Source organism: Choloepus didactylus, chromosome 10 (assembly GCF_015220235.1).
Source record: "Choloepus didactylus isolate mChoDid1 chromosome 10, mChoDid1.pri, whole genome shotgun sequence".
Classification (NCBI taxonomy): domain Eukaryota; kingdom Metazoa; phylum Chordata; class Mammalia; order Pilosa; family Megalonychidae; genus Choloepus; species Choloepus didactylus.
The window spans coordinates 76,610,668-76,625,637 of record NC_051316.1 but is presented as its reverse complement, the minus strand read 5'-3'; the positions used below and the strand labels follow the sequence as shown (position 1 = coordinate 76,625,637).

Here is a 14,970-nt window from a genome sequence, read left to right as displayed (position 1 = left end):
TGCTGAGCTAAACAACACTCACACAAAATATGAGTTCTAAACAAGACCCGTAGAATAAACAGACATGGTGGTAGAGGCAAAATAACAAAAGACAACTACAAGAAAAGTGAAAAAATGGGGAGCAGCAGACATCCCAGAGGAATTAGAGAGCAGTAGAGGCAAAGCCACCAGCTGGGTCTAATCCTGCAAGCACGGCTTTTTCCAATAGAAGGGCATGTCCAATCCAGCACTACAAAGGAGAAAATGTCTCTCAGTGGGAAGGTGATTTACTGCGAGTGCACAAGCAAGCAACTGGAGGAATCTTCCCCAAACCAGTTTAAGGCGAGGACAGTGAGTTAAGGTTTTTATAGGTAAAGGAAAAGGGGGTAGGGGTCAAAAACTAAGTCATGCCTACATGATTCATTCTTGTCAGGTCAGCGATGACACTGGATCTTTGTGAGGAGGGCATGGGCAAATATCTAAATCCTGTGTCTTGTTCCAGCTTCCGTGATTAGATTTGGATATTGATGTGCAAGCTCTTACGTGCAGAGTCTTCATGATTCTTTTCTTAGCTGACCACTCAGGAATGTTAAATGTTTGCCTTTTGAAGAGGAAGTTACCTATTCACTGGGCCAGAGTGTTCTTGATGCTATTCTGTTATCTCATTTCTGTAAGCAGAGCTGAGAAGGTCTTGTTAATGTCCTTCTGGGAAGTAACTATAAAGAGTAGACTGCTAAGATTGGATTAATAGAAAACTAGCTCAGCTTGGGTATTAGAAGATCTAGAGCTGCTTAAGTGAGGGAATTTTTAATAAGCATATATTCTAGCTATCCGGTCCAGTTGATGTTTGGTTCAGGGCAGGGTGTGGCCAGCACAAATCACCAGGTGAATCCTCCTGCTTCTTTTGGGGTTGGCGAGCAGACTGGAATGAAGGGATGCTCTGTTTAGAGACAAAGCTGGAGACCCACGTAAACACATAATCTCCTGATGGATCAAAGTGCTATTTACCATCCTTCCCAGAGAGAAGAAAAACCACTGAGGCCCCCTGGTGGGTGTGCTAAAGCAAATATCTGAGCAACTAACTATTCCAAAGAGCACACTTTAGCTTTGATCACTGGATGAGACTGGAAGCTGCATTTTGCTGATTACATTACATCTTATCCACTCCCTTGATACCAAAGAACATTTCTTCTCTGTTAAATTAGAAGCTATTTTTTATTCTAAGCAGCTTTTACAAAAGTTTGTGTTCTTTTTTTTTCTCCTTTTCCAAACCAGTATTCATTTTTAGTGGAAAGCTTTCTGATATAAGCTCTGAAAGTAATGTCAGGCTTTCTATAGCTGGTAACCCTGTGCATTCCCCCAAAGCAATGCTGAGCACAGCAATTTGAACCAATAGAGAACTCCTTCGGAATATTGATAGGTTGTTCAGAGGAGTCCACTCAGAGGACAGAATAAAACTCTCTAAACCAAATCTCTGCAGATATTTCATGTGACCCTTGTCACTAGGTTTATTATGGACTCAACAAATAGCTAATATGTTTATATTGCTTTTTCTCAGATTACCAACAGTTATTTAAAATGCCATTTTGTGCAGAAGGCAGGATAGGTGCTACAGTGAAAAACTGTTGGCCTAGCATTGCCAATAAATTGATTTTTTTTTTTAAGGAAAAAGCCAAGCTATAAGGCAAGAGGAGTACAAAATACCACCAGTTGAAATTTCTGTCCCTACATGCATAAGAGATGAAAAAAGATTAGTAAGTAATTCTACAAAGGTCTCATCCCTGAAGCATGGCAACTGTGGTATCTTCAGGAGTTTTGTTCCACAGGTAATGATATAAATAAGAAGACCCAAGCAAATAACTTGACTTTGGGTATTTACAATTAGCACCACTAACACTCAGATGGCACTAACAATGTGCTGGACGCTGTGTAGGCACTTCACATGTGTCATCACATGTAATCATCACACAGGTAAGTACTGTTGTGATCTTCGTTTTAAAGAAAAGGAAACTGACGCACAGAGATAAAGAACATGCCTAAAGTTACACTGCTAACAAGAGTCTGTGGAAGTCTGAAGGGTTATTCATAAATATTGCAGTTCTCTAACTTGGTTGCACATGATAAAATTGTACTTTCACCCCCTTTGAAACAGGTATGGCCTTGTGACTTGCTTTAGCTAAGGAAATAGGTGGATAAGTGATTGCACAACCTCTAGGTAGAGTCTTTAAGAGCCTGTGCTTGACTCACCATCCTCTTTTTCCTGACCTGGTGATCACTGAAGTGTGTATGTACTGGGAGGGGGCTTCCATCAGCCTGGGTTCCTGAGTAACTCTGATGATCATCGGCCTCCTGGCACCTGTATGAGACATTTAACATGAGCAAAAAACAAACCTTTGCCATGCTAAACCTCTACAAATTTGGGGGATTGTCTGTTAATGGAGCCTGTCTAGCCTATCCTTGCTGAGACAGTGGTAGAGCTGAGATTTGAACCCAGGCAGACTATATGCAGGGTTCACGCTCTAAATTACTGTTATACTACCACCCAATTATGAGACACGGCCTCTGTTCTAGTTTGCTAATGCTGCTGGAATGTAAAACACCAGAGATGGATTGGCTTTTATAAAAAGGGGTTTATTTGGTTACACAGTTACAGTCTTAAGGCCATCAAGCGTCCAAGGTAACACATCAGCAATCGGGTACCTTCACTGGAGGATGGCCAATGGTGTCTGGAAAACCTCTGTTAGCCGGGAAGGCACGTGGTTGGCGTCTGCTCCAGAGTTCTGGGTTCAAAATGGTTTCCTCCCAGGACATTCCTCTCTAGGCTGCAGTTTCTCAAAAATGTCACTCTCAGTTGCTCTTGGAGCGTTTGTCCTCTCTTAGCTTCTCCGGAGCAAAAGTCTGCTTTCAATGGCCATCTTCAAACTGCCTCTCATCTGCAGCTCCTCTCTCAGCTTCTGTGCATTCTTCAAAGCGTCCCTCTTGGCTGTGGCTCATCTTCAGAATGTCACTCTCAGCTGCACTGAGTTCCTTCTGTTTGTCAGCTCATTTATATGGCTCCAGTGATTTAATTCAGACCCACCCTGAATGGGCGGGGCCACACCTCCATGGAAATTATCCAAGCAAACTCATCACCCACAATTGGGTGGTGTGCCAGTTTGATGTATTACGTCCCCCAAAATGCCATTATCTTTAATGCAATCTTGTATGGGCAGACATATTAGTGTTGATTAGATTTTGGAATCTTTTGGGTGTTTCTGTGGCGATGCGCCCCACCCAACTGTGGGTGATGACTCTGATTGGATAATTTCCATGGAGGTGTTACCCCGCCCATTCAGGGTGGGTCTAAATTAAATCACTGGAGCCATATAAGTGAGTTGACAAACAGAAGGAACTCAGTGCAGCTGTGAGTGACATTTTGAAGAACAACTGAGAGTGACATTTTGAAGAGGAGCTACAGCCGAGAGGAACACCTTGAAGAATGTAAAGAAGCTGAGAGAGTAGCTGCAGATGAGAGACAGTTTGAAGATGACCATCGAAAGCACACTTTTGCTCTGGAGAAGCTAACAGAGGACAAACATCCCAAGAGCAACTGAGAGTGACATTTTTGAGGAACTGCAGCCTAGAGAGGAATGTCCCAGGAGAAAGCCATTTTGAAACCAGAACTTTGGAGGAGATGGCAGCCATGTGCCTTCCCAGCTAACAGAGGTTTTCCAGACACCACTGGCCATCCTCTAGTGAAGGTAACCAATTGCTGATGTTTTACCTTGGACACTTTATGGCCTCAAGACTGTAACTGTGTAACCAAATAAACCCCCTTTTATAAAAGCCAATCCATTTCTGGTGTTTTGCATTTTGGAAGCATTAGCAAACTAGAACAGATGAGGTGCATCTCCATGGAAACACCTAAAGAATTACAATCTAATCAACACTGATACATCTGCCCACACAAGATTACATCAAAGATAATGGCATTTGGGGGGACATAATACATTCAAACTGGCACAGCCTCTATCCTCAAAGACTTACAATTTGTTGGGAAAAATTGACACTCATTGTGAAAGCAGCCAAATAAGAGTGCTAAGCAGTACCTGCTGGACTGAGTAAATGAATGGCACAAAGTGAATAGAAGTGCAGAGAATAGGGAGATCAGTATAGCCAGTTGTTTCGATCCATGCCAATTGGGTTGGAAGGATGAGAAACCCATTCTATTTAGCTTGAGTGAAAAGAGGAACTTGCCGTTAGGTTATAAATCTCTTGTAAACTAAATCAAGAAAGTAAGAACAGATGAGTCTTCTGTGAACTAAGAGTCAGAATTTCAGTTCCTTTCTCAAAGTTTGCATGTACTCTCAGCTGTTTCTCTCCACTTCCTTTCTTCTCTTTCTTTGTTTCTTAACTGTCCTCTGCCTGGGCAAACATAATGACCAGTCTCACAAACCAGATCCTTTGAAAACCTCTGTGTCACTTAGGTCGGGTTATGGAGAGAGAATCTGCTTGACTCAACTCATTTCCCCTTGGTCAGGGTTAACCTCTGGTCTAATTAGCTGTGTCAGGAGAGGATCCCATGGATCACAGGGCTATCTAACCCTTCAGCAGGAGTGTGGTGAGAGTGCAAGTGCAAAGAAAAGATTATCTGATTAGCAGAGAAGTTAAGGATAATTTAATGAAAGAGGTGAGGAGAGGAGCATGAATTCGATGAACCAAAAGAAGGGTGGCCTGGAAATGTCAATGAGGCAATGAGGCACAAGGTCTGGAGGAAGGCTTTTGTAGCTCAGAGTTAGAAGGTTAGAAAAGTGAGATGAGTCATCAATAGGTAGTCATCTGTGACCTTCAACTTTACCTGAAGTTTGTTCCTCAAGTCTGCTCTTCTCAGTTTAGCAGCTGCTCTTCTGATTGTTTTCACAATCTCTGTTGAGTCTCCGAGTCAGAGTGGATATCCCTTCTCTGAACTATGGCATTTCTTTCATTTGAACATTTCTTAATCTCTTTTGGTTTTCTCTTATGTCTTACAGAAATTAATCTCATATTCTCTACAAAATTGTAAGCCATTTTAAGAGAAGAAACTGTATCTTATACTGAGTACTGGCATCCTCAGTTCCCTTTATATAACAAAGCTTCCTAAATGTTTGTTAAAAAGATAAATTAAAAAATAAATAAACCTTGCTTTAAGAAGAACAAAAAGCAACACTGACTTACGTGGCACAACACAAAGACATGGAATTCTTTGAAAAGCAAATAGCCTATATCCTGTCAGTAAAAAGAAGAGTTCTAAATCACTATCCAAAATCTGCAGTGTTCTTGGTTTGCTTATTGACTAGTCTGGTGATCTCTCAGCTCTACCTGATCTTAGGCAAGTTATTTTATTTCCTCGAGTCAAAAAGTAGATATAATCCATACTTACCTCATATGTTTGTTATGAAGATTATACACAGAAACACACAAAGTTCTTATCCCAGTGGCACATAGTGGGAGTCAAGAAATCTTTGGTCTCTTCCTATCCTGCTCTTCTTTCCTTGATGAGAACTGCCTTTGGCTAAGCTAGTGACGTCTTCTCTCTGTGGGCCATACTGCTCTTCAGACAGACAGATCAGCTGCAATTTGGACTGCTGAATAGAACCCCCAGTGCTAAATTGTACAGCTACTCTGGCTCCAGAGGCCTTTGATCTCTCCAGAGTGTTTCATCTTCTCTGATCAGCGACTGTGCCTCCCTCCTCACTCTAGAATAACAGAAGGTCAGAGCAGGGCCCCACACGATTGCAAGTGACAGACTAACTGAGGCATTGCAATTTGGCTCATTCCCTGTTATGACAATGATGGTAACAAGAACTGAAAATGGCACAACAGAAATCCATTCTTGAGATCAAAATTGTAATACAAATGGGAAATTTTACAGGAGCTGTTATTCCCAGAACCGACTTCCTACTGTAATTGTATGAGTTTTTATTTTCCTCCCTTCCTTCCTCCTCCTCTCCCCCCTCCCTCTTGCTCTTTTCTTTTCTTTTTTCTCTTCTCTTTTTATAATCTTATATTCAGATTCTAGTACTGACATTCAGTGAAAATTGTTTGGTCAGTCAGAAAGGCAGTAATTTTCACCTAGTAACAAGGTTGTAAAATTTGAATAGACCAAGGCAACTAATGTTGCAGAGATGTTTCTTTGCAGAATTAAAACTCTTACATTTCACTGTTGACGTATTAAGGAATAAAAACACTCAAACCAAGTCCCTAGTGAATTGTGCTTGCCTCTTGCGAGACATTCTGTTAAAGCCATGGTTCTAAAATGGTGGTGCCCCCCGCCCCCACACCCCCACTCCCAGGGGACATTTGGCAATGTCTGAAGACATTTTTGGTTGTCACAATTGGGGAGGAGGTGCCACTAGCAGCATCTCATGGGTAGAGGCCAGGAGCTGCTAAACATTCTTCAGTGCACAGGGCAGCCCCCCTCAATAAAGAATTACCCAGCCTGAAGTGCCAATAATGACAAGGTTGAGAAGCCTGTGTTAAAGGAATTCAAACTTACTTCTTTGCTTAAATCTAATATCTTAACATTTCATTATTAAATGTTTTGTATCTCATTTCCTTGGGGGCTTATTAGAGGGGAAAAAAAGAGAAAAACAGATAAACTGGAAACTTTAAAATAGGAACTAAAAATTTAAATCTCAAATTTTCACAACCACTTTCATAACTTCCCAAGTAAATGTTATACTGGTCATCTCTTTAATCAGTAGCATACTCATAATTCCTATCACTTACACTACACTTTAAATGGCATATTCAATTTAAATTATCTCATTTGATCTTCACAAAAGTCCTATGGGGTAGTATAAGTATCCACAATGTAAAAGGGACAAAGTAAGACTCAGAGAAGTTAAGTGTTTGTCCAAAGAAACATGGAACAATGAGAAAAGCAAATGTTTGAGATCAAGAGAGCTGAACTTCCTAAAGTCTAGTCATGGGTCATTGTTTTACCGTGCTAAACCTTGGCTTCCCCAGCTGTATAACGGGAGCAGTGATAGCCAGCCCAAAGGGTAACTATAAGAATTGGATCAGGCAATGGATTTCAAACAAATTAGCTTGCATGGTGTAAAACAGGTACAGGGGTGGCAGAATGCCAGGGCCTTAGCCAGATGTTCTGATTTCAAATCCAGTGAACTTTCCTCTACCCCACAAGTATTCCATCATGTGTTTATTACACTGCAGGCATCTGAGTTCACTGATATCAGTAGCAAATGTATCTAGCATGCCTGGGGGCAGGGTGGGGTAGGGAATAAAGAAATAAACATCTTAAAATCACTTAGAACTCCTTTACTTCCAACCATATTATTCAAAATCGCCAGGAGATTACTTTCTCAGCCAGACAAGATACGCAGAAACTTTCCATTTTCTATTATTGAATAGTGTACCATTTGTGTGTGTTTTGGGAGGGAGGGGCAATGAAAACCTCTCTAAACAGTCCAAAGCAAAAAGGGACTTAATCATCTTTCCTGAAATGAAAAGAACATGCTTTTATTTGTTCCGAAGAATCTTAGATCAAAGGGCTGTGTTTTTCTTAAGCGTCCTGCAAATATTTTTGGGCCTGCATCAAAAAGAAGAGAAAATTAAAAAGAAACATTGACCCAGTAATTCCACTTCTGGGAATTAATCTGAAGGAAAAAAAAATACACATATATAATATAACATCTATACACAAATCACAGTATCATCAATACCATTCTATAAATTATGGAATCTTTTATAAATATGAAAAATGGAAACCAAACTAAATATCCAGCAAAAAGAGAATGGCTAAGCTGTCATTTTAAATTATGCTAAAGCAGTAATTAAAACAACATGATTAATACCTGCTGTAATAATAGTTAGGAAAAAAGCAAAAACAAAATTATAGATACAATTGAAACTCAATTTTGTTTTTTCAAAAAGCCTAAATAAACTGGTGGGAGATTCTCTCAGTCTAAACTGTTATATTGGTAGGATTATGAATAATGTTTCATCTTTCTAATTTTGTTTTCCAGCTTCATGAAATAAGAAATATATACATATTATAATAAAAGAGAAACACAATGATGGAGTTATGAGCATTTGAAAAAAAGCATTTGGAAGCATACAATAAAATCCTTATGTGGAGAACCTGCTACTGCAAATAAAATAGTTCAGTAAGGTGGGGGAAAGAATAACTTGATTGTTACACCATTGTAAAGCCCTTAAGACCAAATTCCTCTCAGCCCATCAATTTCACATTGATTTCATCTTGACATATAACATTCCCCTCAGCTCTACAATAACAGAAACCATGAAATAGCAATGGCAACTTCCAGAGGACACATATACAGAAGGAGAGTAATGTTGATTGAAGATTAATTTCTTAGCAGGGTGGTTCATCGTTGATATCTACCTTTTGTGTGACAGAGGTCATGTGACCTTAATGATTATTAAAGGAATCTGCTTTGAGTTGGCTCTGAGCTTCTGAAGAATATGAGTTATTCTGAAGTAAAGGGATAGAGGATGCTCTGGTTTGACCATTCAGTTTATTATGGAGTATCGCAGTCAGAGTGAAAGATTATTTGATGGTTTGAAATGCCACTGTAGTTTCCAGTTTTACGAAACTTGTTGATATCAGATTCTAAATATAGGAAAATCTTGCTGGGTGACTGTGGCTTGGGCTTCATTCCATGAAATATCTACTTTCCCTGCTTTTCCTTTTCGTTCTTAAACAATTGTCAGGCAAAATTTCAATAGCACATAGCCTTAATGGCAATTAAAGAGATTAATCAAGTGATTCTTAAAGGCTCCATCTAGAGTAGACATGTAAACATCTGTGGGATGAAGATTCAGTTAAAAAAAAGAGTGAAGATTCATAGCCATAGAAACCTGAGGACCACCATAACAAGCTTTGCTGGTTTGGATGTATTATGTCCCCCAAAATGCCATGTTCTTTAATACAATCTTGTGGGGGCAGATGTGTTAGTGTTGATTAGGTTGAGATCCTTTGATTGTTTCCATGGAGATGTGACTCAATCAACTGTGGGTGGGACCTTTGATTGGATAATTTCTGTGGCGTTGTTACCCCTCCAATTCAGGGTGGGTATTGATTAAATCGCTGGAGTCCTATAAAGAGTTCATAGACAGAAGGAGCTCAGAGCGACTAAGAGCGACATTTTGGAGGAGCTGCAGCTGAGAGACACATTTTGAAGACGGCCGTTGGAAGCTGACACTGACATTTTGGAGAACGCCATTTTGAAATGCAACCAGGGAGCAAGCAGACAGCAGCCACAAGTCTTCCCAGCTAACAGAGGTTTTCAGACACCATCGGCCATCCTTCAGTGAAGATATCCTTTGTTGATGCTTTACCTTTGGACACTTTATGGCCTTAAGACTGGAACTTTGTAACCAAATAAACCCCCTTTATAAAAGCCAATCAATTTCTGGTATTTTGCATAACAGCAGCATTAGCAAACCAGAATACAAACACAGACTTAAAGCCACTTTGTAATCAATTTGATAAAAAGCAATTATTTGGTCGAAAATACCCAACGCCTGCTATGGTTGTATAGAAGACTGCTTTGTCATATCAGTCACAACTACCTCACTTTCTGACAACCACTTCTCACCTAGAAAGATCATTTCTATAATATATGAACTTAAAATATATGAACTTCCACAAGTTCTGCACAGTTCATTGAGTCAAAGTTTATTGACTCAAGCAAAGTTGAGTCAATCAAATACTCTAGCCTAATTTGGAAATGAGATTTAAGAGAACCAGTCAGTTGCTACAAATGGATAGAAATGAAGAGTGGATATCATCATCCTCCACTGTGTGCAGGAAGAATATCAAAAAACTGATCTGAAGTAAACACAGAGAAGAAATGTGCTGGGGCTTGAGAAAACCCAATAAGAAAAGCCTCTTCCATGCCCCAATTCTAACCAATTGAGAGACACATACACACTGAGATCAAAATACCCCCTTTATTTTTTTATAAAGTTGGAGATTACATTTTTGTTGCACGGCAAAGTCTTCTTCCTAGAACACCCCTCCAGATTAGACAGATCCAACCCCTACCCTCCAACTCAACTGCAGTCAGACTTTCCCAGCAGGCACCTTCCTCTTTAAACCATGGGTAAAAAGAACACAGTAGGATGTTTGTTCTCTGCAAACATACAGATCCCCAAAAGAAGGAAGCGCAAAACCAAAGCTCACCCAAACATGGCAAGCTTGTTCTTCCAAACCCACCAATTAGCTAAGTTACCTCTACCCCAAGAAGGAACAAGAGAGTGAAAAGTAGCCAGGAGTCTACACTAATAGAGGTCTTTCCATATGAGAACATGCTGGGTGGGGTGGGGGTGGGGGGGTTCTCTCTGACACACTGATGGTTGGAATAAGAGCAATGCACAGGGTTCCAGCTGGGCTGCCCTTGGATTCATGGAGTTTATCTCTAGTATTCTTCTCATAAATATCCCTTTAGCTTAGATTAGTTTGAGTCAATTTCTATTACCTATAATCAAAATCATCCAAAAAAATCAGTGTGCCTGTGATTAACATACCACATTGGAATACTGAAGAACAGTATCAATGCTAGCAGAGTTACTCTCTCCATCTTTGGTTTTCATTTTAAAGGTGAAAAATATAAGACCCACATAAGTGACATATATGGCTCCAAGAGCACTCACTTTGGGCCTTCATTAGCACCATCGTTTGAAAGATAGAAGTAATGTAGAGTCTCAGAAAAATTCCCTCACTTATAGCCCATTAGTTGTATTACATTGGACAGGGGCAGAGCAGGAAAGAGTTGATAAGGCAGAAGCTCAGAATGCAAGAGGTCCTCAGTGTGAGAGCACATCAGAGCTCCAGTGGGGCTAGGCAGGGGACACTGATACACCACCCCAATCATCCGTTCAAAATGGACATATTTATTCCTTAGCTGCTAGGAAAATTGACAGCTGACAGTTCACAGATGAATCCCTTCCCTGAGATTTTTCTTTGAAAGAAAACTGCTACCCCTACATTATGCCCATTCTTCTGAGCAGGGTGTAGCAGTCAATATCCAATGACAGTTGTACAAATGCTTGGCCCTTTGCCTCATTCAGGGTATATCTTAAGGGCCATTTCAGCTTCAGAGCTCCCTGCAGGATATACCAAGACCACTTCGTGACTGCATCACAATTCAACCTCTCCCTTTGCCTCATCCTATGTCCCTCACTTGCTACAGATTTGTTCTCAAGACCACTCTCCAATAAATCTCTGAATGCATATCTCTGCCTCAGAGTCTGTTTCCTGGGGGGCTTGATCTGTGACAGTTCAGATGTCAAAAATAAACAACCCATAGAGAAGGCCAATAGAACTTTCTACAACGATGGAAGTGTTTTATAGCTGTGCTATCCAATAAGGTAGCCACTAACCACGGGACTACTGAGCACATGAAGCGTGTCTAATGTGACTGAGGAACTGAATTTTTAATTTTATTTAATTGAAATGTAAATAGCCACTTCTGGCTAGCAGCTACCATATTGGATAGTACAGACTCAGAAAGTCAGGACAAGAACTAAAAATTCAATGGAACATAAATCATGGAAGGTAGAAAAGGTATGAGGACAAAAGAGCACAAAGATCCAAGGTTTTGTGGACAGATAATAAGCATAACAATAACTACTGAGTACCTATGGTGAGTAATATTATCCCCATTTTTCAGATGAGGAAAATGAGTCTCAGAATTTGCCCACGTTCATACAGGCAAAAAATAGGACAGTCAAAAACTGAAACTGACTCTAAAGTTTATATTCTTTCTAAAGTACTCAAAATTGGGTATATGAAAGCAAAAGCATCCAACCAAGCTCAAAAGTGAGTGGTAAATATCTGCCTTCTAATCTCTTACAATTCTGACTGTGGATAATTAAGTAAGAGGTATGGAGGAGGCAACTATGGTCATTTAGTGACTCCTACAGCCACCATCTGTTGACTACTACCATGTGCTGGGTACTTGATGCCACAGATACTAGGACGAATAAGAGATTGAGATATAATTGTAAGTGATGATAAAATGTGGCTGGGATTGAACCTTTCCTGCTAACTGTCCCCACTGTGAAGTCGTGAGGCATAGTCATTGCTGAAAGTATGTAACCATGCAAACATGGTTAAGGCTGTGGTTCCAAATTCCCATACTATGGCTTACCCTGGAGAACTGGCTGCCTCGTTGCACAGGTGTCACCACTGAGGAGACAGGAGCCAGGTATCCACAGGAGCAACTCCAGGGGACACCATTCACATTATATTCTATGTGAATGGCACCCCCTGATGTTGTGCAATGGGTGGCTTTGCCTGAAGCCAATGTATTCCTGCACCTCTCTTCTTGCATGATTTCCACAGGACCTACTCTGGTTCCTGTTTGGCATTTTAAAGGAGTGGGGGAGGAAGAATTCCTAGCCTTATCTCAACAAATTAGCAGCAGAGAAGATGTGATTGAAATAGAAATGTCCTTTGAACTTGGCTCAACGCAAAAAAGAGAAAGTCACATCAGTGGTTTAATCTGCTTTATTTCTCCTAAAGAAAGCTTCACCTCATAGCACTGTGGCTCTGAGCTCCCCCTGCAGGTGATTCTAAGTCACTGTATTAGTCAGGGTGCTCCAGAGGAACTGAATGGACAAGGTATGTAGGTGTACACATGTGTGAATGTATATGTATATGCATATGTATATGTATGCATATGTGTATGTATGTGTATACATATATATGTATTAAGAGATTTATTATAAGAATGGCAACCATGGGGATCAACAAGTCCAAATTCTGTAGGACAGGCCACAAGTTGGGAAATCTGATGAAGTTTTCATTGAATTCCCCAGGATAAGTTGGCCGGCTGAAGTATAGATAGAAATTCCTCTTTCTGAATGCTGAAATCATCAGTTCTCCCTTTAAGGTCTTCAACTGATTGGATGATTCTCTCACTGCAGAAGGCCACCTTTGTTGTTGTAGATGTAATCAGCAGTAGATGTGAACAACTGACTACTGATTTAAAGCCACAAAATACTCTCACATCACAATTAGGCCAGTGACTTCTTGACCAAACTGGACACCATAACCTGGTCAAGTTGACACATGAACTTAACCATCACAGTCACCTACACTAACCTCGTCTGGACCATCAAGAAACTCACAGACAAGTGGAGGAACACAACAATAAATTATTGCTCTACAATGATAGCTTCTACAGTAGAAGGATGAACAGACATTAGCTGGAACATGAGTGAGGAACTAGTCAGAGTTCCCTAGGTGCCTTCTGTTATAGCTGTGTTTTCAGAAAGGTGACAGAGAGTTAGAAGTGAGCACCATTGAACAATGGTTTAGTCTGCATGCACAACCCGTGGTATATTTGTTAGGTGCCCCAGCAGTCAATCCCAATGCAGGAACCCCGAGAGGGACCCATTTGATTGATGAATGTTTTGTTCTAACCCAAGCTAAGTCATCTGTTATGAATTGCATTGTGTCTCCCAAAAAGATAATTGAAGTCCTAACCCTCTGTACCTGTGAATATGACCTCATTTGGAAATAGGGTCATTGCAGAAGGAATTAGTTAAGATAAAATCAACTCATAATGGAGTAGAGTGGGCTCTTAATCCAATATGACTGGCATCCTTATAAGAAGGGAGAAGAGCCACGGAAAGACAAGGGGGAGTGCCATGTGACATCAGAGACAGAGATTGAAGTGCTGCAGCTGCAAATCCAGGAATGCCAAGTATTGACAGCAAACCACCAGAAGCTAAAGAGGCAAGGAAGGACTCTCCCCTTCAGGTTTCAGAGGGAGGATGGTCCTGCTGACACCTTGATTTCAGACTTCAAGCCTCCAGAACTGTGAAATAATAAATTTCTGTTGTTTTAAGCCACTTAGTTTGTGGTACTTTGTTATGAAAGTCTTCAGAAAGTAAGATACTGTTCTGGTTTGCTAATGCTGCCAGAATGCAAAATATCAGAAATGGATTGGCTTTTTATAAAGAGGGTTTATTTGGTTATACCATTACAGTCTTAAGGCCATAAAGTGTCCAAGGTAAGCCATCAACAATAGGGTACCTTCACTAGAGAAAGGCCATTTGGCATATGGAAAATCTCTGTTAGCTGGAAGGCACGTGGTTGGTGTCTGCTTGCTCCCAGGTTGTGTTTCAAAATGGCATTCTCCAAAGTGTCCCTGTGTCAGCTTCTCAGGGAAAACTCTGGGCTAGTACCTCCAAAGCATCAGCAAAACTCTGCTTTCAATGGCTGTCTTCAAAATGTCTCTGTAAGTTGCAGCTCTGAGACCCTTCTGTTTGTGAACTCTTTTTATAGGGCTCCAGTGATTAAATCAAAGTCCCATGCTGAATGGGTGGGGCTGCATTTCCACGGAAACATTCAATCAAGAGGCCACACCTTAATCAAAGATGTCACTTGCAGTTGGGTGGGTCATATCTCCATGGAAACATTTAATCAAAAGGTTCCAACCTAATCAACACTAATCCATCTGCCCCCACAAGACTGTATCAAAGAACACGGCATTTTGGGGGACATAATACATCCAAACTGTCACAGATACCATCTATCAACCACAGGAAGGAAAATCATGAGATGTAGGCTTGAGTCCTGTTTCTTGTCAATTATGTAACAGTAGGAAAATTGCTTCACCTCAGGGCTTCAGATCCCCTAACTATCAAGAAAAAGTAGAGGTTAGATGCTCTGAAAATCCCCACCCCTAGCTTGGCACTCCACCATGACATGATTTTCAGGATCTGGACTCAGGTTTCCATGCCACATCCAGTCTATGCAGGGGGCCTGTACTCCTCTTTTTTTCCAGCAGGATTAAGGATACACGCAGAGGAAGGATGGCTGGAAAGGTGCTGCACACCCCCCACCCAAAGCCACTAATCACAACCATAAGTAATTCTGAAGACGTCCTATGCATCTGAAGCTACTGATAAATTTTCCACTTCACCTTTGCATCTATGATCCATGAGAAAAGTCAAGTATGGGATCCTAAGGTT

At 40.7% G+C, this 14,970-nt stretch overlaps 1 long non-coding RNA gene across 2 annotated transcripts in view; it reads right to left on the bottom strand.

The window, feature by feature from the left end:
- Nucleotides 1-14,970, bottom strand: part of LOC119505398 — a 188,920-nt gene that overhangs the window by 17,331 nt on the left and 156,619 nt on the right. Inside the window, exon 2 of one of the 2 annotated variants that reach the window (XR_005210730.1) lies at nucleotides 2,245-2,335. This is a non-coding gene — a long non-coding RNA (uncharacterized LOC119505398). The other variant, XR_005210731.1, reaches the window with a different exon arrangement.